Source organism: Staurois parvus, unplaced genomic scaffold (genome assembly GCF_062004578.1).
Source record: "Staurois parvus isolate SC_StPar_1 unplaced genomic scaffold, SC_StPar_1.0 ptg000851l, whole genome shotgun sequence".
Lineage (NCBI taxonomy): Eukaryota > Metazoa > Chordata > Amphibia > Anura > Ranidae > Staurois > Staurois parvus.
This window is the reverse complement of record NW_028318647.1, coordinates 413,884-430,873: the sequence shown is the minus strand read 5'-3', so window position 1 is coordinate 430,873 and position 16,990 is coordinate 413,884.

Genomic DNA, 16,990 nt, shown 5'->3' with positions numbered 1-16,990 from the left:
AATCCAAGGCCACCGGAGACCTTCAGTGGAGGTTGTGGACTATCTCTGGTTTTGGCTGGAACCCCGACTGTTGGTGGTGACATTAGGTCTCTCGGAACCAAGACCAACATTGGTTGATGGATTGAGTAAGACTTACCAGTGTTTGGTGGGGAAGAAGCTTGGACATGACCTGCTGAAGACCCTGGAATCCAAGGCCACCAGAGACCTTCAGTGGAGGTTGTGGACTATCTCTGGTTTGGGCTGGAACCCCGACTGTTGGTGGTGACTTTGGGTCCCTCTGAACCAAGACCAACATTGGTAGATGGATTGAGTAAGACTTACCAGTTTTTGGTGGGGAAGAAGCTTGGACAAGACCTGCTGTTTACTGATCAATCAGTACCATTGATGATGATCTTTAGATAATGACTAGAGGTTTATAGAATGCCCTAAAAAGCAGAAGCAGCCTCCCTTGCATCATTCTGCAAACCTCCGAACCCATTGGATTTATGGATTATGGGAGTTCACCGGGACAAAGCTCAATTCTATTTATTAAGAGTACGCTATAGCAGTGCTGATCGACTTACTAGATATAGGGGGCTCTTCTAGATGTAGGAGGTCAAACAGCCCCACATAATATTCTCTTTATGTAACGCTACTGTGGACATACTATAGTAGTCACCGGCTATGGGCTTGCTACAGGATATGGTCAGAGACTGCGGACATAGTACAGGAGATGGTCAGAGGCTTCAGACATGGTACAAGAGATGGTCAGAGACTGCAGACATAGTACAGGAGATGAACAGAGACTGCAGACATGCTACAGTCAGGGGCGGACTGACAACTCATGGGGCCTCCAGGCAATAGGGGATCATGGGGCCCCGTGTCCTTGCCCAAACTCAAAAAAGCCTATGAAAAAGGTACCAGGGGCATCTCATGGGGCCCCCTACTGACCCCGGGCCCTCGGGCAGTGCCCGAGTTTCCAAATGGTCAGTCCGCCCCTGGTTCTGCACAGCCAGGCAACACACATGTTCTTCACACTTGCACACTGAAGTCAGTCCTTGAACTTATTTGTATTCATTTTATTAAGGGGTATTGAACTTGGATGGGGCTGAGGGGGTGTATGTGAAGCCCAGGGACACTGCAACTTGAGGACAACTCCGTAGCAACTATGAACAAGTCCGCAAAGATTCTTTTCTTGGAGAGCTCTCCAGCCCTCCCGATGTACCACCTCTGACCCCAGATGAATCCTCCTCCTCACCCAGCTGCCTGTGGGAATCCCAAGCAAAGGAACCTAGAAACTGCCACTTTAGCCGAGCAGTTTCAGATGAGGAGCTAGTTGGGTTGGCCACCTGACTGCATTTTCCCTTATCTGGCCCAGAGGGTGTGGGATTATTCACTCAGTCCTCTCTTGTAAGCTGATGGGTTGATGGCTGTCTTCAGGGGTTACGCTGGGCTGGCTCCTTCCTTGCTTCCCAGGCTGTCCTTTCTCAGGGAACGGTTGAGGCTGAGAGATCGTCCCTTCCAGCTCCTGCCTGCAGCTAGGCCTCACTCCTGGGCCCCCTCCCAGGCTCCGCACTCTTATGGTTGAACTGGATGAACTTTTGTCTTTTTTCAGCCTGACTAACTATGTAACTATGTAACTCCATCTTCCTCACTCCATCTTCCACCTGACACTACTCCCTTGCTGATCAGGTTCTCTCATATTTAAGGGCTGTCTTGGCCCCATGCCAAGCCTCCTGCCTGGGGATTGGCCAAGATCCCCCAGGTATGCAGATCAGCCCCTCCTCACCCACTGCCTTCTAGAAACATCTCAAGCTTCTAGAGCAGGGGGAGGTATCAGGGAACTGATCTGCAGAGCCCTCAGCCCTGCCTAAAGTGAACCTGGCTGACTCATCTCAGGCTAACTCACACCAGGCTGGTATTCAGCCTCTAACTGAAAGCATATCTAGCGCCCCCTAGCGAACTAGAGGGGCGCTACAGGAGGATTCTATATTGGGGTTTTGCACCTAATGTGATGGGGGGGTAATGATGGGGGAACTTTGATGAGGTGGGGGGCCTCTGATGTGATGGGGGGATTCTGACATAATAAGGGGACCTCTGTGTGGTGGTAGGGACTCTGACCTGATTGGGGGGGAGATCAGATGTGATGGGGGGGGCTCATGATGTGAAGTTAATTTCATAATTTCATCCAAGCTCTGGATTCCCATTATTGGAAAGTAACATTTACCCCAGGGGTGCCTCAACATCTTTCACATTTGGAGGCTCCATTCACACTTGTGTGACTTGTCATTTTGACTTTGGACACATAAAGTAGCATGAAAAAATCATAGCCCATATATTTCAATGGAAGTCGTTCAAAACTATGCGACTTAAAGTTGCAGCAACTTTAAAAAGGTTCCTGCACTACTTTGATGCGACTTTCATGTGACTTGAGCGCCATAGACTGCAATGTGAACTCTCAAAAGTCACATGAAAGTCGCATCTTAACCTCTTGGCGGCAGCGCCTCTCGGCCCTTTAGGAGTTTCAGAAGCCAGGAGGCGGGGCAGGGTTTTAGGGTCATGTGACCACCGTGATTCGCTGTCATGTCTGTCACATGATCGGAAAGGGTCCCGATCGAAAGGGGAGATCGGGACCTTTCCGGGAGTCGCAGACTTATGTGGTGGGAGTGCGCAGGGTGCACTATCAGCACATATGTAATTTCTAATTGCGCACAAATATGCAGCCGCTCGGCGTCAAGGACCAGAAGCCGAGAGGCCACATATTTGCGTGCGATCATCGTCAAGGGGTTAATGTTATCAATGCAGCAGTTGTGCAACAGTCAAAGCCAAAGTCAACAGCCAAAGTCGCACCCAAGTCGCACCCATCCAAACATGCATCAAAGACGCAATGGAAGTTGCATGACTTTGGAGTCGCACAAGTGTGAATGGAGCCTTAAAGGGGCACCTGAGCGAGAAACACTGGCCTAGATGAATGCTTCCAGCTTCCATGGGGATCCCACAAGTACAGCACTTACATACTTACTCTGGTCTATGCTAGACCAATGTAACCATGAGGAATGATTCCATTATGACCAAGGGAAGTCCATCCTCTCTTGTTGTCTAGGCTCGTCTTCCCACAACATTCATTAGATGTTCCTCATAGACTGCTTCCATGGGGATCCCACAAGTAAAGCACTTACATACTTACCCCGGTCTACGCTGGACCAATGCAACTATGTAAAAAATATCTGTACCTGGAATTCAGCTTTACTCATTTCATCTGGTTGGTGTTACATATGGGACTTAACATAGACAATACTAGAGGGTCTTGTCAATCAACCACTTCCCCTCTTGGCCAACCTTTGCTCTCCCTTTATAGTCAACAGGGCCAGAAGCCAACCAACATAAGAGGAATGATTCCATTATGGCCAAGGGAAGTCCATCCAGGGCTAGAAGCCAACCAACATAAGAGAAATGATTCCATTATGGCCAAGGGAAGTCCATCTTCTCTTGTTGTCTAGGCTCGTCTTCCCACAACGTTCATTAGATGTTCCTCAGACTGCTTCCATGGGGATCCCACAAGTACAGCACTTACATACTTACCCCGGTCTACGCTGGACCAATGCAACTATGTAAAAAATATCCGTACCTGGAATTCAGCTTTACTCATTTCATATGGTTGGTGTTACATATGGGACTTAACATAGACGATACTAGAGGGTCTTGTCAATCAACCACTTCCCCTCTTGGCCAACCTTTGCTCTCCCTTTATAGTCAACAGGGCTAGAAGCCAACCAACATAAGAGCAATGATTCCATTATGGCCAAGGGAAGTCCATCCTCTCTTGTTGTGTCTAGGCTCGTCTTCCCACAACGTTCATTAGATGTTCCTCATAGACTGCTTCCATGGGGATCCCACAAGTACAGCACTTACATACTTACCCCGGTCTACGCTGGACCAATGCAACTATGTATAAAATATCCATACCTGGAATTCAGCTTTACTCATTTCATCTGGTTGGTGTTACATATGGGACTTAACATAGACGATACTAGAGGGTCTTGTCAATCAACCACTTCCCCTCTTGGCCAACCTTTGCTCTCCCTTTATAGTCAACAGGGCCAGAAGCCAACCAACATAAGAGGAATGATTCCATTATGGCCAAGGGAAGTCCATCCTCTCTTGTTGTGTCTAGGCTCGTCTTCCCACAACGTTCATTAGATGTTCCTCATAGACTGTATAAAACCCCAAATTCTCCGATTTTTATTATCTTCCTTGGAAGGGCAAAAGGCAAAGAAAGCATGAATGAATGTTTATCCTGTCATGTGCCAGGGACATCCAATAACTTCTCGAATGCTTTTCATACCGTGAACATGCCGCAGACGTGAACACACCATCAAGGCCACAATTAACAGTCTTTTCTTTGGCTCTGAAACGTTGAGTCAAACTGAACTGAACACCATCAGAAATGAATGAATGGCGAGGCGTTTTGGCGTTTTTTTTTTTTGCGCTCTTGACTGTCCCGGTCATGAGACCTCGGCTACCCGCTGAGAAGCGTGAAGATCGTTCTGGATCGTCCGTAGACACTTCAGCTATTAGCCCCAACTTAACCGCCTCTTAAACAACTTCCGAAAGGAACTCACCGGCTTTATTGTCTGTCCAGAAAAGTTTTCCGAGGAAGGGGAGACTCTCCACACCCAAATTCCTGCAGGTTAGAGGACGGAAAATTCATCTTTCACTGCTGATTTTGGAAAAGCTCTTTTACAGCCTACAAAAATAGACGCTTTTCCTTGGTTGAGAGCTCCTCCGCTCCTCGCTCAGGGCTGGCCGCGGTGGAAATATTTAGAAAAGCAAGGAGACGGCTTTTCATCAAAGGGGATTGTTGATAATCATCATATTAACAAAGCAGATAAAGCCGTTCCTCATCGAATTCAGATTTCTTTGTCTGGACCCAAACCTCAGAACCTTCTTGAACTTTTTTTTTTTAAGGTTTTTCTTTTTAGCAGTTTAAGGCAGAAATAATATTATGGCGGGTATGAGTGTGCCGGAGGATACCAGGAGGTCAGAGCAGACACAATCAATAACACACAAATTCAGCCTTGTGTATGACATTCTAGGAGAGCACGGAAAAGACATGGCTGAAACCAACCACATTGGATGGTCAGTGGCCTCTGGTCACGTTGTTGCTTCAGGTTACATGACTCCATGGCCCGCAATGCACAGGCTGAGATATCATTTAAAGGGTCATTCCACCCAATGCTGAAATTCAGTGCCTGGGAAGTTAAAGCTCCTGAAAGTCTCTTTTAGTTCTTGGGAGTTCTATTACTGAGATCTCTGGAGGGGGGGGCTGAGCTCCCGGTCTGTACACCTGCTGTGCCCATTATGAGGGGCTTCCACCATCCCTGTGCTGAGTTCCCGGGTCTGTACACCCGCTGTGCCCAGTATGAGGGATTTCCACCATCCCTGTGCTGAGTTCCTGGGTCTCTACACCCGCTGTGCCCAGTATGAGGGGTTCCCACCATCCCTGTGCTGAGTTCCCGGGTCTGTACACCTGCTGTGCCCATTATGAGAGGTTCCCACCATCCCTGTGCTGAGTTCCCGGGTCTGTACGCCCACCATGCCCATTATGAGAGGTTCCCACCATCCCTGTGCTGAGTTCCCGGCCTGTACACCTGCTGTGCCCATTATGAGGGGCTTCCACCATCCCTGTGCTGAGTTCCCGGGTCTGTACGCCTGCTGTCCCCATTATGAGAGGTTCCCACCATCCCTGTGCTGAGTTCCCGGGTCTGTACGCCCACCATGCCCATTATGAGGGGTTCCCACCATCCCTGTGCTGAGTTCCCGGGTCTGTACACCTGCTGTGCCCAATATGAGGGGTTCCCACCATCTCTTTGCTGAGTTCCCGGGTCTGTACACCCGCTGTGCCCATTATGAGGGGTTCCCACCATCCCTGTGCTGAGTTCACGGGTCTGTACACCCGCTGTGCCCATTATGAGGGGTTCCCACCATCTCTATGCTGAGTTCCCGGGTCTGTACACCCGCTGTGCCCATTATGAGGGGCTCCCACCATCCCTGTGCTGAGTTCCCGGGTCTGTATTCCCATAACTCAGAACGCCTAGACATGCACATGTGTGTTTCTTTGGTTTGCATTGCTATGACACAAAAAAAAGTGGAGAAACAAAAGCCAAATCGCATTCCACGCCAAGCCCCAAAAATGGAATGGACAAAATTATTGGCACCCTCAATTTAACCCCTCGCCTGCTGGGCACTTTTACCTCCTTCCTGCCCAGGCTAGATTTCAGCTTTCAGCGCTGTCGCACTTTGAATGATAATTGCGCAGTCATGCAACACTGTACCCAAACTACATTTTTATGATTTTTTTTCAGACAAAAAGAGCTTTCTTTTGGTGGTGTTTAATCACCACTGGGGGGGGGGGGTATTTTTTGTTAAACAAATGAAAAACAACCAAAAATTTTGAACAAAAAAAAAGTTTTTCTTAGTTTCTGTTATAAAGTTTTGTAAATAGGTAATTTTTCTCCTTCACTGATGTGCACTGATGAGGCTGAACTGATGGGCACTAATGAGGCTGCACTGATGGGCACTGATGAGGCTGCACTGATGGGCACTGATGAGGCTGCACTGATGGGCACTGATGAGGTTGCACTGATGGGGACCGATAGGCTGCACTGATGAGGCTGCACTGATGGGCACTGATGAGGAGGCACTGATGAGGCTGCACCAATATGCAATACTGATGGAGAGGCACTGATGAGGCTGCACCAATATGTGGCACTGATGGGAATTGATAGGCGGCACTGATAGGCACTGATAGGTGGTACTGATGGGCACAAGTTGCCTGCTGATTGCCACTTCCCCTCTTAACATGTTGCCCAGCGTTGGCCACTACCCTCCTTGACATGTTGTCCACTGTTCACCACTGCCCCTCTTGACATGTTGTCCACTATTGGCTACTGCCCCTCTTGACATTTTTCCCACTGTTGCCCACTATCCCTCTTGACATGTTGCCCACTGTCCCTCTTGACATGTTGCCCACTGTCCTTCTTGACATGTTGCCCACTGTCCCTCTTGACATGTTGCCCACTGTCCTTCTTGACATGTTGCCCACTGTCCCTCTTGACATGTTGCCCACTGTCCTTCTTGACATGTTGCCCACTGTCCCTCTTGACATGTTGCCCACTGTCCTTCTTGACATGTTGCCCACTGTCCCTCTTGACATGTTGCCCACTGTCCCTCTTGACATGTTGCCCACTGTCCTTCTTGACATGTTGCCCACTGTCCCTCTTGACATGTTGCCCACTGTCCTTCTTGACATGTTGCTCACTGTCTGCCACTGTCCCTCTTGACATGTTGCCCACTGTCCTTCTTGACATGTTGCCCACTGTCCTTCTTGACATGTTGCCCACTGTCCCTCTTGACATGTTGCCCACTGTCCTTCTTGACATGTTGCCCACTGTTCCACTTGACATGTTGCCCACTCTTCCTCTTGACATGTTGCCCACTGTCCTTCTTGACATGTTGCCCACTGTTCCACTTGACAGTGCGATCTTTTACTTCCAGGATGTACACATTGTGGCGGGTCGCCATTGCAAAAATGGCCCTTGGGGGCCCTCAGTGTGCTATATGAGTATACCTGTGCCAGAATTGTATGTTGGTTGTCTTCATTGGCCGATATTAGTGTTTGAAAGTGGCTACAACTAGCATGATGTCACCGAGCCCTGAGCAGTCTTTTGTATCCTGGTCACTGTCCATGGTACTGACAGGTCAGAGGACAGTCCACGAGTCATATGAGCTCCGCGATGCCAAAGTCTCCTCGTCCTCTGGGATATTTAACCACACACGTCATTTCTGGCCAATCAGGAAAGGGCTTTATACCATTGCTTTTTTATACCAGGCCACCCTATGCTGCCGAATCCTGTTGTCACCATTGGCCTTTTCTTCTGATTTCTTACACATGTTCACCAAAGTTATAGTGAAAGCGTAGCATGATAAATCCATATATATAGGTGGTGGCTGCCTTCCTTTTCACTTTCCGACACCGTGATGGCGCTGCACCGGAGTGCGTGGAGCTGCGGCACTGTGATGGCGCTGCACTGGAATGCGTGGAGCTGTGGCAACGTAATGGCACTGCACTGGAATGCGTGGAGCTGCGGCACCGTGATGGCGCTGCACTGGAATGCGTGGAGCTGTGGCAACGTAATGGCACTGCACTGGAATGCGTGGAGCTGCGGCAACGTGATGGTGCTGCACTGGAATGCGTGGAGCTGCGGCAACATGATTGCGCTGCACCGGAGTGCGTGGAGCTGCAGCACCGTGATGGCGCTGCACTGGAATGCGTGGAGCTGCGGCAACGTGATCGCGCTGCACCGGAGTGCGTGGAGCTGCAGCACCGTAATCGCGCTGCACCGGAATGCGCAGAGCAGCGGCACCGTGATCGCGCTGCACCGGAATGCGCAGAGCAGCGGCACCGTGATCGTGCTGCACCGGAATGCGCAGAGCAGCGGCACCGTGATCGTGCTGCACCGGAATGCGCAGAGCAGCGGCACCGTGATCGTGCTGCACCGGAATGCGCAGAGCAGCGGCACCGTGATCGTGCTGCACCGGAATGCGCCAAAATTGCAGTATTTAAAAATTTCAAATATACGTCAATATATTTGGGAAGAATATTTTTAAAATATATTTAAAATATATTTTTCTTCCATGTGGGAGGGTGTACCGCTGAATGATCGCTGGTGTCAGCTCGGTGCTAATTCGATGCGATCGTGATTCCGCGGCGAGAGGAAGGGCAGACAGCGTCTGGGCTGACATTTCTATCTCTGTGCGTACATCTGGTCGGAAATGTATAAAACATCCTTCGGTCCGGAGGAAAAAAAAAAAATGAGCGGCCGAGCGATCACTCTCTACCCCCCCCAAAATCTTTTTCTTAGAAAGCGAACGTAAACGCCAATATCGCTGTTTATCCGTCTTCGCAATAAAAGGAATCGAAGGTTGTTGGTGAAAGGTTGTAAATTCTAATAGCAAACAGATTCCATACTTAGCGATAGACTAAGCACAATTAGGCATCGCATTCCTCCATTGGCTATAAATAACTCGCCGTTTCCTATTCGTGTCTGCAAATTTCATTAAAGGGGGTCGCAAAGCGCTGGCAGACCCAATCGCTCCATCAGCAACTTTGTTCAGCTTGGGGGGGGGGGGTTGCGAAGCTCCCCCTCTCCCATCCCCCCCCCCCTCTACTTTTCTCACCGCCATGTGCGTTTTCTGCACTGTGCAAATCTTCAACAGATGTGAGTGGAATTCACCTGCTGAGCGAAGACGTTAGACGCGGCCGCTCACGCTATACTGCTGAGCCTAAAGGGCGACTCCGGAGAAAAGAACAATGACATCCCACATGGAAGAAAGATATATTTGAAATATATTTAAAAAATATCCTTCCCAAATATATTGACATATATTTGAAATGCTACAATTTTGGCCGTATTCTATATATATATATATATATATATATATATATATATATATATATATATAAAATATATATATATATATATATATATATATATATATATACTTTTTTTTTTTTTTTTTTTTTAATATATGGAAATGAATAAATAAATAAAAAATGCTGCTAAAGACATACAATATATTTGAAATGTATTTTGAAATATATTAAAATAAATTAATACACATATAAAAATGCATTTCAACGTGCAATATGTGTATATATTTATATATATATATATATATATATATATATATATAATTTTTTTTTTTTTTAATATATGGAAATAAATAAATATATAAAATTGCTGCTAAAGACATACAATATATTTTAAATGTATTTTGAAATATATTAAAATAAATAAATACACATAAAAAAATGCATTTCAACGTGCAATGCGTCTATATATATATATATATGTATATATATATATTTATTTCAACATGTAGTATATATATACATATACTGCATGTTGAAATGCATTTTTATATATTTCTTTCAATATATTTCAAAATACATTTCAAATATATTGTATGTCTTTAGCAGCGATTGTGATGCGGTGCGGAATTTGCACAGAAAACGCTGAGAATTGCGCACTGCATCAGCGTTCACTCGTGCTAAGGGACTTATTTAACATTTTTGGTTCTATAGACTTCAATGGAAACGCTGCATGTATTGCGTTTTTGATGTGTTTTTGATGCGTTTTGCGTTTTATATTTGCCTAGCAACAAGAAATTTTTTTTAAAAAAATTTTAAAAAAAAACACGGGCTGAAGGTGGGTTCTAGAATCCTCCGTCGAACACGAAGCCCCCCGTAAAGTGACCCTGAGCTGATGTTTTGGAAGCTCTGCGATGGCGAGGAACTCACATCTCTAGGATGGTAATCCCCAGGAAATTAAATTGATTTTCTCCATCAGATTTGGCCCCGTGTGGATGTTTCTGCAACTCTCCGACTCCATCTCAGGTTACTGCTTTTTTTTTTTTCGCCCCCCCCCCCCCAATTTGTCTTTTCAGTATCATGACGCGTCCGCTGGGCCGGCTTTGTGTTAACGGAGACGCACTCTGCGATATTTACTCTTTATTCACTTTTTTGGGGGAGTTTCCGGCGCAGATGCTCTGGGTGGGTTGTTTTTCGTTTTTATTTTTCCGTTCAGCTTAGCGCCATCGTCGCTGAGGATATTCGTTATTCTGCCCGGAAAGATCTTGTCGTTTTTACAAAAAAAAGAAAAAAAATTATTTGTTCAGCACAAAAGTAGAATGCATTGGGGCAGTGTGGTGGTCATTGTAGATCTGCCCCCTGACCATAGGGGGAGGGGGAGGCAGATTTTATGATAGGATATGGCAACGAATGCTCCAATACGATGGATTTTCAGCCCCTACAACCCCCCAAAGACCCTCACCGCCAAAGTATGACCAAAGGTACGACCTATGTTCAGTTTTGGATTGAGTAGAGGTGGATTAGACCCCCTACAGGCTTTTTTTTTTTTTTTGCTTCATTCACATTCGAGCATAGTGTTTTTAGTGCGATTTTTCACTTGTATTTTACTGGGGGTTTTAGCTGTTTTTGAGCTGCGGCGTTTTTTTATTAGCCAGTAGAGAAAAATATCATCTATTGCATCATTTGTTGCTAGGCTTTTCTGTTTTTTTTTAGTTTTTCCATCAGCTATTAGTTATTATTATTTTATCATTATTTTGTTTTTTGTTAGGTTAGGGTTAGGATTAGTATTTTATTTATTATTTATTTATTTATAGTATTTTATGTATTTTCTTTTTTTTTTCTTTCTATTTATTTATTTTTTTGTTATGGTGATAATATTATTATTATTAGTATTAACCACATGCCACCCAGCCACTGTAGAAATACGGCGGCAGGGCGGCATGGCTGGGCAAAACCACGTTTTAAAACGTGTGTTTTTAAAACAGGTAGGGGGCGTGTGCGAGGCGCGCCACCGCCCTACCTGTCCCGCCGATCACAGCCTCAGATGTCAGTCGCCGGGTCACAGCCGGTCGTTACCAGCTATGTCCCGGCGATCAGCAGCAATCGCTGACAGAGAGCACGGCTGCAGTAGCTGTGCTTTCTGTCAGTTCCCTGACAGCTCCTGACATGCTGAGCCGGAGAGAAGAGTTTCTCTCTCCCGATCAGCGGTGTTCCCTGCAGTACACACCCTCCCCGCCCCCTAGTAAAACACTCCCCTCACACAGTTAACCCTTTCCCTGAATAATAAACTTAACCCCTTCCTCCCCAGTGCCATTAGTACAGTGTCAGTGTTTTTTTTTTTTGCACTGATCACTGTATTGGTGTCACTGGGGATGTCAGTGACCCCAAGTCAGTTCCCCCCCCCCCCCCCAGTGTCAGAATGTCGGCCGCAGTCCCGCCATAAGTCGCTGATCGCCGCCATTATTAGTATAAAAAAAACCTAAAAATCCCAGTATCTTTCCCGCCATTTGTAAACGCTATAACTTTCACGTAAACCAATTAATTTACACGTATTGGGATTTTTAGCAAAGACATGTCGCAGAATGCATTTTGGCAGAAATTTATGACTAAATTTGATTTTTGCATTTTTTTTTTACTGGACATGTTTTATAGCAAAAAGTCCAAAATATAATTTTTTTCCTCAAAATTGTCAGCCTTTTTTTTTATAGCGCAAAAAATAAAAACCGCACAGGCGATCAAATACCTCCGAAAGAAAGCTCAATTTGTGGGGAAAAAAAGGATGTAAATTTCATTTGTGTACCGTATTGCATGACCGCGCAATTGTCCGTTAAACTAGCGCAGCGCTGTATAGCAAAAAAATGGCGTAAATTGCAGTATCTATACCATAGTTTGTAGACGCTATAACTTTCACACAAAGCAATCAATATACACTTATTGGGATTTTTTTTACCAAAAACATGGAGCAGAATACATTTTGGCCTAAATTTATAACCAACTTTGAGTTTACTATATATTTTTTTATAGCTGTAAAGTAAAAAATATAGTTTTTCTTCAAAATTTTTGGCCTTTTTTTGTTTATAGCGTGGAAAATAAAAAGCGCACAGGTGATCAAATACCACCAAAAGAAAGCTCTATTTGTGTGAAAAAAAGGACGTAAATTTCGTTTGGGTGCAGCATTGCATGACCGCGCAATTATCAGTTGAATTAGTGCAGCGCCGAGTAGCAAAAAGAGGCGTGGTCATTAAGGGGGGTAAATCCTCAGGAGGGGGAGGGGTTAATAATAAATGAATCATAAATGAATAAATGTAAAATAAATCCACAAATACATTAAAATAATCATAGATAAATAAATAAATACTTACTTGTAATAATAAAGTAATAATGATTAACCCATAACCTTAAGTCCTCATGCACACATTTTTCCAGCGGCTGTTTTTGGCTTTTGACGTTTTTTTCTACAGCCAGTAAACCCCCCCCCCCCCCCGGCATGTTATCCTAGGTGTCCATACACACATAGACTGGAATCAACCTTTTTGGCTGGGACGTTTTTGGCTGGAAAAAAAACCCGGGACTAGCGAGTTTCTAGAGGAGTTTTTTAGCTGTAAAAACGCTCTAACGCTGAAAAATGCGACAAAATGACACAAACTGGCGTTTTTGGACTTTTTTCAGTAAAAAAAATGCTAAGAAACGCAAACATGGAAAAAATGCTAGAAAAAAGGCAGCAAAGCGCAGCTGAACGCGAATGCAAAAAACCCAAAAAGAGGCAGAAAAACTCACGTTTTTAATGTGACTCTACATAGCTAACATTACCAGCATTATCAAAACGTCCCGTGTGCGTGGGGACTAACCCCATAAATCCTAAAAAAGTCATAAAATAATAATTTTTTTTGTTATTATAATTTATTATTATTGTTTTTTTTGTTTGGGTGTTTATTATTAATATTATTATTATTATTATTTATTATTAATTATTATTAATTTATTATTATTATTTATTATTAATATTATTATTGTTATTATTAATATTTTTATTAATTTTATTGTTATTATTAATATTATTATTGTAATTATTATTATTAATAATAATACTTTAATAAAAAAAATTTAGGTTAGGGCAGTGGTTCTTAACCTTTTTGGAGGTACTGAACCCCACCAGTTTCATATGCGCATTCACCGAACCCTTCTTAATTGGAAAAATAAAATATGATTTTTAAAATTCAAAACATAGGTATATATTTATACATAGGTGCACAAAATGAACAAAACCATTAAGAACAAAGAACAAAACCATTAAAACATGATTTTCACACAAAAACAAAATAATGAATATTTACCGCAAATCAGTGTGACTTCTGCTGTTGTCTTTCAGAGGCCAGTTCAGAAATGCGCGGCATTACCTTGGCAAGTGCCACTCTCATGTCATTTTCGCAACAAAGTCTGTTCCTTTTCTTCGTCTTTATGTCCAGCATCCTCGAAAAGGATTGCTCGCAAAGATATGTTGTAACAAACGGTATGAAAATTCATCCCCCCTATAGTAATTCATCCCCCATAGTAATTCATCCCCCATATAGTAATTCATCCCCCATAGTAATTCATCCCCCCATATAGTAATTCATCCCCCATAGTAATTCATCCCCCATAGTAATTCATCCCCCCTATAGTAATTCATCCCCCATATAGTAATTCATCCCCCATAGTAATTCATCCCCCATATAGTAATTCATCCCTCATATAGTAATTCATCCCCCATAGTAATTCATCCCTCATAGTAATTCATCCCCCATATAGTAATTCATCCCCCATAGTAATTCATCCCCCCATATAGTAATTCATCCCCCATATAGTAATTCATCCCCCCTATAGTAATTCCTTCCCCATATAGTAATTCCTCCCGCATATAGTAATTCATCCCCCATATAGTAATTCATCCCCCATATAGTAATTCATCCCCCATAGTAATACATCCCCCATATAGTAATTCATCCCCCATAGTAATACATCCCCCATATAGTAATTCATCCCCCATATAATAATTCATCCCCCATATAGTAATTCATCCCCCATATAGTAATACATCCCCCATATAGTAATTCATCCCCCATATAGTAATTCATCCCCCATATAGTAATACATCCCCCATATAGTAATTCATCCCCCATATAGTAATTCATCCCCCATATAATAATTCATCCCCCCTATAGTAATTCATCCCCCATATAGTAATTCATCCCCCATATAGTAATTCATCCCCCATATAGTAATTCATCCCCCATATAATAATTCATCCCCCCTATAGTAATTCATCCCCCCTATAGTAATTCATTCCCCATATTAATTCATTCCCCATATTAAATCAAGTCCCCCCTGTGTCAATTCACTTACCTTTGCCCCGCGCGTTCCTCTCGCTGTATTCCCGCGCCGTTCCGGTCTTCAGGGCGGACTGTGAGAGGAGCCTAGCTCCTCTCACGTTTGTCACGCTGCCCCACCTACACACATCCTGACAGCCAATCACTGGCTATCAGGATGTGAGTGGCAGCGAGACTGGCCAATCATTGCATTTGAGTCCCTGCCGCCCGAGAGGAGGGAGGGGAGCGGGCGCCCGGCACACAAGAGCCGCGGCTTGCCGACCACTGGGCATGTCATCACAAATCATGAGTCGGGTGTGGGTCACCTCCGCCGAACCCCCGAGACTGACTCACCGAACCCCTGGGGTTCCATCGAACCCAGGTTAAGAACCACTGGGTTAGGGGTTACTCATTATTTATGTTTTTTTATTTATATTTGTATTTATTTGATTTATTTTACATTTATTTATTCATAATATTATTATTTTTTGTTTTTTAATTTTGACCAGAAAATCGTGCAAAACGTGCGATTGAGATACGCAGAGGCATGCAAAAACGCGCCAATTGCACATTTCTATTCTTTGCTATTTGAATAAAAGTGCGCCAAAAACATGCAAATCCTCTCCTGTGCTGGATCACGTCTCTAGTACCTGATCTGTCACTTCCTGGTATATTTCGGCCAATCCTTCGTTACGTCATTTTGGATTCTTCAGACATTACCATAAGGCCCGAACGATCACATCCCGTCCATCCGGATGAAACGAATGAATTTGTTGTCTCCCTGATCGTTTATTTCGGATTGGTTGAAATTCGTTACTATTACGATTCGTGGATTCGGATACATCCAGATCTCCGAATCACGCGAATTTCGTCCGCGTTTCGATTCCAAGCGAATCTGGCGTGTCTAGTTTGCGGTCAGTAGCCTACTTCGCTTATTCGGGGGTGATGAATGTGTTCTGAAGGATCGCAGTGTGGGAGCGTCAGCGAGGAAGATTCGGGTAGGTACGTCGGTGTCGGAATTCTATGGAGTAAAATGGATTGCATTCCCACACCACAACGAGCCGCAATGACTAATCAAAGGATGGAAAACAACATAAGTTCTGATGACGTAAAAAAAAAACATCAAAACTTTCTCCTGGATGAACTTTCATTGCACTCTGATGTGGAAACATAATAATTAAAGGACAAAATCAACCACAAAATTCTGACCACCAAAACAGCCCTCAGCATGGACTCCACTAGACCTCTGAAGGAACCCTGTGGTACCCGGCCCCGAGCTGATCCTTTAAGTCCTATAAGTTGGGAGGTGGGGGCCTCCATGGATTGGACTTGTTTTTCCAGCACATCCCACAGATGCTCGATTGAATTGAGATTTGGAGAAATTGGAGGCCAAGTCAACACTTTGAACTCATTGTTGTGTTCCTCAAACCATTTTTGAATGCATAGACCAGGCCACCTAATTCCTTTGCTCTGTGATCTAGTTCTGATACTCACGTGACAGGGGTGGACTGACAACTCATGGGGCCCCCAGGCAAAAGTGGATCATGGGGCCCCTGTGTCCTTGCCCAAACTCTAAAGAGCCTATGAAAAAGGTACCAGGGGCATCTCATGTGGCCCCCCACTGACCCTGGGCCCTCGGGCAGTGCCCGAGTTTCCAAATGGTCAGTCCACCTCTGATACGGGGTGACACCGGAGCCACTCCAAGAAAAGGTAAGTTGTAAAGAAAGCAGACGATCCCCGCAGGATGGATCAGATTCGCCCTGCGGGGATCTTCGGTTTGCTTTACAACTTACCTTTTTGTGGAGCGGGTCCGGTGTCACCCCATGCGGTCGGTGTCACCTGGTGCAGCGCGCACCCCCCGCACATGCCTTGAGACGCAACTGCTCTCTCCGATACTCCCAACAAACATCACATAGAAAATACAAAATAGAGACCCGACATGGTGCGGTATCACTTTTATTCTCTGCCGGAGAATACGACTTACAAGAAGTCAGAAAATGTGAAGCCCAAAGATGTAAGTGTTCCGGTCACTCAGAGAGGGAAGACCACACATTGCTCTCACCACTGCCGGTCCTCGCTCTCCGACAATCCCGCATCACTTCCGGTTCCGATAATCGCCACTTCCGGTCGCCGCTCAACCAATCCCTATATATATGTGTAGTCATGGCCAAAAATTTTGTCCCCCCCTGCATTTAGTTACATAGTTAGTCTGGCTGAAAAAAGACAAAAGTCC